Consider the following 11,617-nt stretch of genomic DNA (forward strand, 5'->3'; position numbering starts at 1 on the left):
TCAAATGTTCCCCTGTCTCCACTCCCCTCACTAGCAACATGCAGGCTTGTGGCTGGCTTCTGCTGAAGGGCTAGGCCCTGGCAAGTCCTAGGTCTGCTACCACCAAGAGAGATCCCGGGGTCAAACAGACCCCTGGTGACTGTCCCTCCCAGAAGATGGGGTCCATAGTGGGCTGATTGGCTTTGCCTGAGTTGATGCCCCCCTCCCATCCTTTTCCCCTTCTGGCTTTGTTGTCTTCTGGCTGGTGCTGCTGGCTGGTTGGTCCCACTCAGTTGGCCCCAAAGTCAGATTCCTGTTGTCCTGCCCCCACCGCCCCTCAGGTCGAGCTCTCCCCACAGGAGGGCTGTGGTTGAGCACAGTGGAGTGACCTCATATTCCACTTGACTGTTCCCAAGCACCTGAGACATAGATTCCCCAGGATGTCATGTGGGAGGGCAAAGCCAGGTGCTCCACTGAGCTTACAGCCTCCTGCATTCTGCCCACCCCCAGGCATCATCCCACTGCAGATCACACGCTGTTGCCTTCAGTTTCCAATTTTTCCATAAACACCACTCTGGTGGCCCTAGAGCGTTCACTTTGGGAACACCTGCATGTGCTTTTCCCCTCCCCAGAGCCTCGGATTCAGACTCCTTGGAGGCTGCTTTGAAAGCCCTGTTTCCTTTTGTCAGTGGGGTGCTTGGGCTTCTGCTACCTGCAGTCCTGGCTGCCCACGTCCAACTTGAGTCTATTTGGATAACTAACTTTTGAAGTACTTGACTGGGAGCTCAAGGTACAGCCTGTTCTGTTGAAAACAAGCACTTCACTGGTCCTCTTCGAGGCCAGCTCTGATCTTCCCTGCCCCTGCCGCTGTTCCCACCACCACTGTGGACCTGTTCTCAGTTACCCAGATGACAGGCCATCAAATGATTTTGTTGGCTCACGGATTAGGTGTTTTTCAAGGGCCCTGCTTTACACACACTCACTCCCAGGGACATGTCTGACTTGTTGAGCTATATGTGACCAAAGGAAGCCCCAGTCTACCTGTATTTGAAAAAGGATGAGAGGCTGGGTGTGGGCCACAGTTCTTGAAAACTCACTGTGTAGGGTACAGACTGGCACCTTGGAAAGGCCCGTATTCCAAGGCCCCAGGGCACTGTCTCCCACCTCTGCCAGTAGCAAGGTCATTTTCCCTGTGTGAGGGCCAGTCCCTGGTGTCTGAAAGGGGAGATCTAAGAGGGTGTGGAAGAAGCTCTCCCAGGGGCCTCTCTGCCTAAGGACTGGTGGCCTGGATGAGCTCCAGGTTTCGACTTGGGCTTCTCTGTGGCCTTTCTGCTTCTAAGCAGGTTGACAAATCTTTGCATCTGGTCGGTTCATCTGACTGGGACATGACTCTGGAGGCTGTAAACATTGGTAGGGGCCCCTGGTGGCTCCTCGGAAGGGGACGGAAGGTCATGGCATCTGTGGGCAGCCTGACTAGGTGGTCTTTCTTGCTCCCTTTCATGCTTGGGGCCCCTCCTCATGCCCTGGGCCCTGAGGGAGCTGCTTTTTCTGGTCCCCCTTCTCCAGGAAGCACCCAGGTCCTGGAAGTGGGTTTGTGTGTCACCAAGGGGGTCTTTGTCAGCCGTGGCTTGGGACACTTGTGTTGTGCACACACAAGCTCTCGTGGCGTCCAAGACCTGCTTTTCTCACCCTCACTCTCCTGCCCCTGTGCTTGGCATCTGCATGTCGATGTCCCCAGACCAAAGGCCCTCCACCTGCTCCCCTCCCTTGCTGCGGCTGCAGAGACCTGGAGCCTTGGGGGTCCACCTGTGTTCCCTTCCCTTCTGTATCAGAGGAGACTCCTGTAGGGCCTTATCCCAGTGGGCACTGGAATCATACAGTCAGGCTCTCCCTCCCTCCTGCTCGGTGAGAAGCTGGTCAGCCTGGCAGATTCCATTGGGCAGGAGGCCCCATGGCAGCAGCAGGGACAGGGTGCTGCCCTCATGCAGGAGGTGTTTGGACTGGACAAGGATGCCGGCCCCCAGCAGAGTCAGTTCTCAGCAAACCACAGAGCAGCCCCATGGTGCTTCTGATTCTCCTTGTCCCCTTCCTTCTGTGGGCCTGCTTTTTGTCACCTCAGAGGCATCGTGTAGCACTAAGAAGAGGAAGGCGTGAGAAGTTGGAAGGTCAGGCTGTGGCCTGGGGTGGGCGGGAAGGGCGGGGGCTCCAGAGAAATTGAGACCAGAACTCTGAGCCCACCCTGGCCCTCACTAGCACACACGTGGTCTTGGGAAGATGCCCAAGCCCCGTGGCCTCAGATCTCCATCTGTGATGCGAGCGGGTGTGAGGAGCCCTGTGTGTTGGGCTACAGGATGCATGTGAGTGATGAGACAGAGCTCACAGGGCCTGGTGACTGTTGGCCCTGTGAAGGCGGGGCAGGAATTTCTCACACTGTTTCCCCCAGACACTCCTCCTCTCTCCACTGGATTGGGTTGGCTACTTTGTGGTCCAGGGTGGGTTAGAGAATATGCACCTCAATAGGATGTGGAATTCCTAATTAGCCAAACAGGATGTTTCATAAATAAAACTAAGAAACTTTTCTACTTAGACCATGGTGGACCATAGTGTTAGTCACTTAGTCATGTCTGATTCTGCAACTCCATTGACTGTAGCTTGCCAGGCTCCTCTGGCCATGGAATTCTCCGGGCAAGAATAGTGGAGTAGGTTGCCACGCCCTTCTCCAGGGGGATCTTCCTGACCCAGGGATTGAACCCAGGTCTCCAAAAATGCAAGCAGATTCTTCATTGTATGGGCTACCCAGAAAGGCCCATTTCCAGTTAGAGGACCTGTGAAATTTGGGTGTGGAGGAGTGTTCCAGCAGGACCCAAGGAAATAAAAGCAAGAACCACTCTTTGCATGTGTCCCAGCTGGTCTTCCATCACAACCCTTACTTTTCGTCACTGCAGCACCAATAAATGTTGAGTCTTTGATTACAGTGCCCAATTACAATGAAGATAATTAAAAGCTAGTTAATACCTTGAGTTCTGAATCCCCAGGGCCAGGAAAGAGAGGGTCGGTCCATGGATTTCTGGGCATCACTTCAAGGGAGTGTGATGGGAGTTCTTCAGGATTCCTAGCAGATACTGGGGAGAAAACACCTACGCCATCCTTGTGGTCAGCAGCAAAGTGACAAGAGCCAGGATCCCTTCCATGCTGCCCCAGAAAGAGATCTCTCTGGGGTTTATCCAAGACCCAAAATGCCACCTTACAGCAACGTCCCATTTCCCCTCACTCCCATGATGCACCTCATATGACTGTGGCTCCTAGACCATCACTCTAGGTGTGGGTGTGTCCTGCTTCTCCCAGTGTCCCCACTGCTAACACAGGGCCTTTCACGGGGCAGAGGCTCCAAAAAGGTCTTTGCAATAAATGAGCCAGTGAGGAGGGGACTGCTTGACTCAAGATGAATTCCTACTTCCTTTGATAACCCAGGAAAATCCATATAAACCGAGATCACTTAGCTGTACAAAATGACACACAAAAAGTTTAAGAAGCAATAATTCACTACTATCACTTTTTATTTTCTAATTTTCCACCAACTATATCACTGCTAAATAAATTCACATTTCCAAAATCATTCTAATTCTAATTCCATGTCATCTTGTGCAGGACCATGGAATAAAATGAAAGTGTTCTTAATCTCTTTTACAGAACAGGAAAACTCTTCATCTTGAACTGGTTGAGTACAAACAAAGTGTGATCAACGTCATTGACATAGTTAGGTACTGGAATGCACTGTCTTCTCTAAAAAGGAATAACATTTGAAAAATTCCTAAAGAAACAGAGATGAGTCTCCATGTCATTGTAGAGAATAGGACCACAAAGATGCCACACACCGGGTTCCCCCAATGGGCCCGGACCCTCACTGCTGAGAAGGCTGACTGTTCCCTCTTCAATCACAGAGGGAAGGATCAGCCTCCTTTCCTGTCCCCAAGAAAAGCTGTTGGACGTGGGCCTGGAAGGAGCCTGGCTGCTGCTCTGGCTCAGAATCCTCCCCCTCCTCCCTTGCAGCCTCTGCACAGGGGGTGGAAGGAGCTGGGACCCTTTCAACTGACTGTCCAAATACTCCAGGACTTTAAACCTGCTGGTCTCCGCATAGGCCTGGGGACCCCACAGGAACTCGTAGCGAGCAGGGTCACTGTCAGGCACCAGCTGATACACCAGGTACCCCTCCTGCACCCACACTTGGGTCAGCAGCTCCCTGGGCTCCCCATAGATGAAGTGTTCCTACCGGGACACACCCCTATCATGCTGAGTGCTGCCCAAATCTCCTCCTCAGGGGCGTGGTCATCCTCCACAGTGATCAGGCACAGGATCACCACCAGGAGGCTGGCCTTGGGCAACCTCTGCCCATCCCTCAGCATCTCATTGAGGGTGAGGCCCAGGGAGGGGACCAGGATATAGGTATGCTCACTGGGGTCCACCTCTTTCACCTCCAAGCCAAAGACCAGCTGCAGGTACTGTGAGGTTTGACCGAGGACCACCAGGAAATGGTCCTGGTAATCTTTGAGCACACTATTCAGCACTTCTGCCTCTGTGATTGGCTCCTTGGCAAGTTGCTGCCTGCAAGACACCTTATGAGCAGGAATTGCACCAGCTCATTCTTCTTCACCCGTAGTGCATCTAGGAGCCAGGATCTGGCATCTTCCTGGTCACATTAGGTGCTTGGCACTTCATCTTGCCTGCTGAGACTGTGGTCTTCAGGTGGACTCCCCAGAGTGGCAGCCATGGCAGTGGGAGAGGGGCAGACACCCAGAGGGCTCTGGGGAAGACTGGGTATTGCAGCAGCAGCCACTTCCTTCAGGGGTCCTCCACCTCCTCCTCCTCTTCCTCCTCCTCCTCCCCCTCCTCCTCCTCCTCTTCCTCCTCGTCCCACCTCCTCCTCCACCACCTCCTCCTCCTCCCCCTCCTCCTCCTCCTATGTGTTGGCAATAATAAGTAAAGTCTCACTTCTTTATGATAAATGCTTTTGTTTTGATCAAGTGTTCTTGCAGCTTCTCCATGTAAAGTTTCCATCTGCTCTTCTGCTTGATGCTCCCAACACTGCTTCCTTTCTGGCTGCTGTTCCTGTTGCTTGTGCTGCTTGGAGGCAAGAAGGAACCGAGATGCATTGTGAGTTGTGAACTTGTTGCCATAATTATCATAGAAGCCTGCCACCCCCACGGCAGAGGGACAGTTGGAGGCTGGTTAGAGGGTGAGATGCTCAGGTGCCTGTAAGAACAGTGATGGAGAACTTGGGGTCTGCAGCCCCCACTCTGCTTCTGTAGCCAAAGGCATCCATAGGTTTTCACATCCACTGATGGCTCCTTCCCGGGTGGCTGTGGGACCTCTGTCCCAGGAAGAATTAGACCGGGGAGCAGATTTATTCCTGCTCAATGGGATCCCAGGTTTTGGTCGTGGGTTTTCTAGTCTGGGTCCAGGACCACGCCTTTTTTCAGGGCCAAATTTCTCTAGCTGTAAAACCAATATGAGATGGCCTGCCAGTGGTAGAAATCTATCTTCTTCAGATGAATACAGAGGGTCTGGAGAGCTTCAGACAGGAGTGTTGTCAACATGAAAGTGCAGTTACCCGAAGAGGGGCAACCATAACACACGTGTACTTGCCTGTCTCTGGCTGTTTAGTAAGAAATTAGTAACTAGCGTAGGAGATAACCAGGTGGTTTGGCCTAAAGTTCCTATTGATTAAATCTAAGTGTACTTTCAAAATAAATCGTGATGTACCTCACTCCTGGCACACCGGCAGAATCTCTGGGTATGATTGACAACTACACTGTGTCTGACACTAGGTACGAGGCAGTGTGCTGGCCACTTTTCACCAAAACCTGAAATACTTGTCCCATGTGGGGGTTGGGTAATTCAGAGAGACACCCTGGACAGGGGCGTGAGCACCCACAGCTCAGCCAGGATTTGAACTTATTCTGTCTAGTTACAAAGTACATTCATTTCACATCACAGTATCTTCCACCTCAACAGCACCCAGCTCTCTTGCCGCTGACCCTCTGGCACCAGGGGATGACTCCACTCAGGAGTCCTTGCAGTGACACCACTTGGCAATACCTCTCTTAGACCTATTTGAGGAAAAGCTGGACCCCTGTGATGTCTGGGAGCTGCTGCTGGAGCGCTTCTCTGGACAGTGGCCTGATGCTTAGGGAAGGTCATGTGCACCGACTCCATGGATGAGCCAGGTTGATGGACTTGAGCAAGTCGGAGGAGGCCCTCCTGCCGTGGTCAAGGGACAACTCATCACCCAACTCCACCTTTCCTGAGTAACTGCCCATGATGTCGTCTTTGTCCCAGAGGCCATGACACTGAGGAGGCAGGGGCGGGACAGCTCAGCCAGCTGTCCAGCCAGAGGCTGGGACTTGGTCCTGTGACACCCTAGCCACCAGGATGTGTCCCTCAGGATAGGAAACCACATGTCAAACAGGGCGACTGCAGCCAACGACCCTGATGGACAGTGGAAACTGCTAGGAGAGCACAACCTAAGTGTTCCCACCAAACACCGACCAATAGTCAGGTGAGGAAGTGGTGGATGTGTTGACTAACCTGACTGGGGTCCTTTCACCATATATATGCTCATCAAATCACCATGTGTACACTTCTGACAGCTTACAATTTCACTGACCAATTATAAATTAACAAAGTATCCTTTAGTTAAAGTTATGGTTTTTCCAGTAGTCATGTACGGATGTGAGAGTTGGACCATTAAGAAGGCTGAGTATCAAAGAATTGACATCTTCAAACTGTGTTGCTGGAAAAGACTGTTGAGGGTTCCTTGGACAGCAAGGAGATCAAACCAGTCAATCCTAAAGGAAATCAACTCTGAATATTCATCAGAAGGATTGATGCTGAAGCTGAAACTCAAATACTTTGTCCACCTGATGGGAACAGCTGACTCATTAGAAAATATCCTGATGCTGGGAAAGATTGAGGGCAAGAGAAGAAGAAGGTGACAGATGAGATATTTTGATGGCATCTTTGATTCAATGGACATGAATCTAAGCAAACTCCAGGAGATAGTGAAAGACATGGGAGCTTAGTATGCTGTAGTCCATGGGATCACAACGAGTTGGACATGACTTAGCAACTAAGCAACAATACATAAACAAAGCTGAAGTTACAAAAAAAAAAAATAGAAAACCAAAGCAAGGTCAGGGATCCTAAGAAAGCTTATTATCTACCTATATGTAGCATTTCAAACTCATCACACCCCAATGACTCAGGAAAGACCCCCTCAAATGGAGGGTTAGGGACTGGCAGTTTGCAAGGTGGCAGAAGGCAAAGTGAAGGTCTTGGTCATAGTCCACATAGACAAAAGCCAGTGTGAAACAGCCCACCAAGTAGGACAGAGGTTGAAAACACATTTACATGTATGTGTGTGTGCATGTATGTATGTGTTGCAGCCTGGCGGAGCAGAGACCAGACCCTGCCCCATGACTCAAGGGTGTGGCAAACTGCATCCTCATGATTGTCCCAGGAAGCATGCCAAATAGACATTCTTGGGGAGGGACGTGCTCTCTGGTCCACTTCACTGTGTACCCCTGCGTCCATCCCCATAGAAACAAAATAAGATATTCCTGATCAACGGCAGAGCCTTCGCTAATCAAACTCCCCAGGGTAGCTATTCCCTAATGATCTCATGTGACTTCTGCCAATAAAACTGTGGGCTGAAAGGAGCCATTTTGTCTTCCTGTCATGGAGAGCAAGAGGGGCCCCTGACTCCCCGCTTGCCAAATTATATGTGTCTGTCTTTTCATTATGTGCTCACCCCCGTTTCAGGTCTTTCTCAACCACTGTGCTGGATGTGGCATGTGTGTGCCTTAACTTAGGCCAAGCTTGTTCTGAAAAGGAACTAACAAAGACAATACTTGATAAAATGAATGTAAGATATGCTATATCAATACAAGGAGACACAGTTAAAACAAGGGAAGGAAAGTGAGATTCTGACCAAAGGCACATCACTACATCCAAAGCATGCTGTGTGACAATCTCTAACATGTAGAGTTGAGTGGCGTATCACAAGAGCTTATGTTTCACAGTGTCTGAGATCAGAAACCCTGCAGGTGCTCAGCAGGATGACAGGAGGTACAGATCCTGAAAAGGTTACCCGCAGACCTATCTTCCCAGAGCAATGCAGGCATGGCTTTCTCAGAGGTGGCCTCTCTGGGAGTGCAGCCTGGCATCCCCAGGCCCATGGATTGGACAGTCTCTCATTAAATCAGTGGTTTCAGAGCCAAAATCCATGAGAAAAGCAGTGCTCCTAAAAGGGGGTGGGCCAAGGTCAAACTGGAGAGGAGACCCCAAATACTAACTCCCTAGTGATCTGTCTTCAACTCAGGCACGACTTGGTGAATACAGCAATAAGAACCACACACCTTTTGTGGAATCCCCACAAACGTGGGATCATTAGGGTGCCTTCATCCCAGGGTGTGCTTTGCAGGTGGTGCTAGTGGTAAGGAACCTGTCTGCCAATACAGGAGACATAAGAGTTGTGGGTTCAATCCTTGGGTCAGGAAGATTCCCTGGAGGAGGGCATGGGAACCCACTCCAGTATTCTTGCCTGGAGAATCCCATGGACAGAGGAGCCTGGCAGGTTATAGGTCACAGGGTTGCAAAAGTGTCAGGCATGACTAAAGCAACTTAGCATGCAAGCATGCATCCCAGAGTAGAAATAGGGGGAAATCTCCCCCAATTGATCACAGACTCAATTATTGAGTACACAGTGTTGAGAAAACGAATGGCATGAACAAAACTGTTAACAAAGAAAACAAGAGCACACAGATAGACCCTGCCTGTGGCCCCTCAGCCCCTTGTGATCCCAGCTCAGGGTTCTCGGGAATATCCAGGGGTAATGGGCGGGCAGTACATTCAGGATGGAGCAGTGGAAGACGGTGCCAGAAGCTTGATTAGATCATAGAGCATGTAGGCATTCTTCGTCTCCACCCTGATGCTGTTGGGTGGGTGGTAAGACTTGTTCTTGTTCAGTTCCACATTCTTGTTCCAGGGGAAGAGCCCAAATGGGAAGAAGTACTTGACCACAATGGCCACCTGCACAGATGCAAGAAATGAGGAGAAATGACTCCCTTTAAGAATAGTTCTAGATGAGGAAGAGTGATACAAACATTAAGGGGAAAAGTCTCAGTTTTGGTGCTGGGAATGCACACAGCATGTGGAATAACAAATTCTCCCTCCACAGATATCAACCTCAAGACAAGGCCAGAACCACGTCTCCAGGTCCTGTGACTGCAGACACACTGGGGCCATGGAGGTTACTCCTGACTTGGCTCAAATGACTTCTTCTATTGTCAGGGAGTGGGCTAGTTTCTGGGCTTCCCAGGTGACACCAGTGGTAAAGAACCCACCTGCAAATGCAGGAGGTATAAGAGATGTGGGTTTGATCCCCGGGTCGGGAAGTTCCCCTGGAGAAGGGATTGGCAACCCACTTCAGTATTCTTGCCTAGAGAATTCCATGGACAGAGGAGCCTGAAGGGTTACAGTCCATGAGGTTGCAAAGAGTCAGACATGACTGAAGTGACTTAGCGTGCATGCAAGGGCTAGTTTGCGTTGATTCAATTAGATGCTTATACAAATATTCAGCTATTAAATGAGGTGATTAGGACCAATGTGAACAGGAGGATCTTTATTCTGCAAACATGGCTTTAGCTCGTAATCTTTAGGAGCAAACTGCACAGACACTATAGACACTTTATTCTGCTGTCTTTCTTCTCAGCATTTTATTGCTCACTGGAAGTTCTCCTCAAGAAGAAATAAAAGCAAATGAAACAAAACCTTGCCAGCTCAGAATGTAAACACAGAGATGTTTGTAGAGATCTACGTTGAAACAGTCCTCCAATGTCTACATCATCAGGGTTAATTGCATCCAACTGTGTTTCAAGTGCTAAGTGTATTGTTTGACCCAATGTCCACTCACTGACCATGCACTGGCCCTGGCACCATGTTTGTGTCTGCCTCACACTTACTGTCTTGCTGGTCAATATCACAGGGCAGACACCAGACCTCAAAAAGCCTCCCCCACCACTCCCCAGCTGGGTAAAATGAAAGTGAAAGTGTTAGTCACTCAGTTGTGTCTGACTCTTTGCAACCCCATGGACTGTGGCCCTCCAGTCTCCTCTGTCCTTGGGATTCTCCAGGCAAGAATATTGGAGTGGGTAGCCATTTTCTTCTCCAGGCAATCTTCCCGAGCCAGGGATCAAACCAGGGTCTCGTGCATTGCAGGCTGATTCTTTACCGTCTGAGCCACCATGGAAGCCCACTTTGGACCAATTATTTAATCTCATAAAGGCTGTTCCTTATCCCTGTTGTACAGAATGATATTAGCTCCTATGTTGTATGAAGTGTGAGATGTGAAAAGACAACTAGAGTTCTCAGCGCCAACAACTGCTGGTTATAATCACGGGCTGACCTAAGATGATCTCTCTAACTATTTATTTATGTGAAGCAGGGGTCAGGCAGGTCCACTGGAGGGAAGCCTACCTCCTTGTAGACGACGGCTATCATCCAGAAGCGCCTGCTGGGCCAGGGGATGGACAGCATGGCCCAGAGGAAGATGAGGATGGGCAGCATGAGGCTGATCATGGAGGCGGAGACCATGTGGCCGAGGATGATGACAAAGTAGCACACCATCTCGGAGCGGGCAACCAGCATGTTGTACAGTGCGTAGAAGAGCAGCAGGAAGTGCGGCTGCCCCATGTACACCTTCTCTGACTCCTCCAGCTCGTTGTCTTGGAACATCCTGCCAGAATACTGGCCTCAGTTCCTCCTGGGCACTGATTCCATACGGTGAGACCCTGCCCTCCACTCCCTGCTGCCTGGGTCCCCAGGCATCCTGTGCTGTCAACCTCCTATTGTGTTACAGAGAGAGATGGGAGCACACATGTGGTTCTAAATGTCTTGGGGGGGACTTTTTCCACGTGGTCTTTGCCTCCAGCAGCCCAGTGGACACTAAGGGTCACTCCCAGCTCCATCACTGTGGCCACGGCTCTTACTTGTTCAGCAGCAGCTCGCTGGCTGTCAGCTGGTGAGTCAGCGGTGGCAGGATGCTGGCCTCCAGTCAGTCCCAGCGGCTGTCATCTGGGCTGACCTCCATGGGGGTTTGGCTGGCCGAGTCATCCTGGGAGTTGAAGGACAGCTGCTCAAAGCTGATGGCCTTGCTGTAGGATGGTGGGGCCTCCACGTCACCATTCTCCATGGGGTCCTATGGGGACTTGGACTCCTGGGCCCACTCAGGTGCCTCCTCATCCTGCTCAGCCTCCACCTCCTCGATGGTCTCTGTGCTCTCCTGGTGGAGTACAACATTGTGCACTGCGTGGACTCGCTGTAGGGAGACATGGAGGGTGCCGCCTGACCTCAGGAACCCCCCAGCCTCCTGTGGCACCCACCACACGCCCAGGCACATGGTGGGACACCCCCTCACTCCCCACATTCCATCTGCTTTGCTCCTTCTGGATAATCAGGTCTGGGTGCAGAGACAGGGGAAGGGTGCTGGGCGGCGGGTCCCAGGGCACCAAACCCTCCCGTGCATAGCTTTTCAGTCCCACTGATGTTCCTAGGCCGGCTCACCTGCACAGACCTGCCTTGC

The sequence above is a fragment of the Dama dama genome, chromosome X (assembly GCF_033118175.1).
Source record: "Dama dama isolate Ldn47 chromosome X, ASM3311817v1, whole genome shotgun sequence".
In the NCBI taxonomy this organism is placed as follows: Eukaryota; Metazoa; Chordata; class Mammalia; order Artiodactyla; family Cervidae; genus Dama; species Dama dama.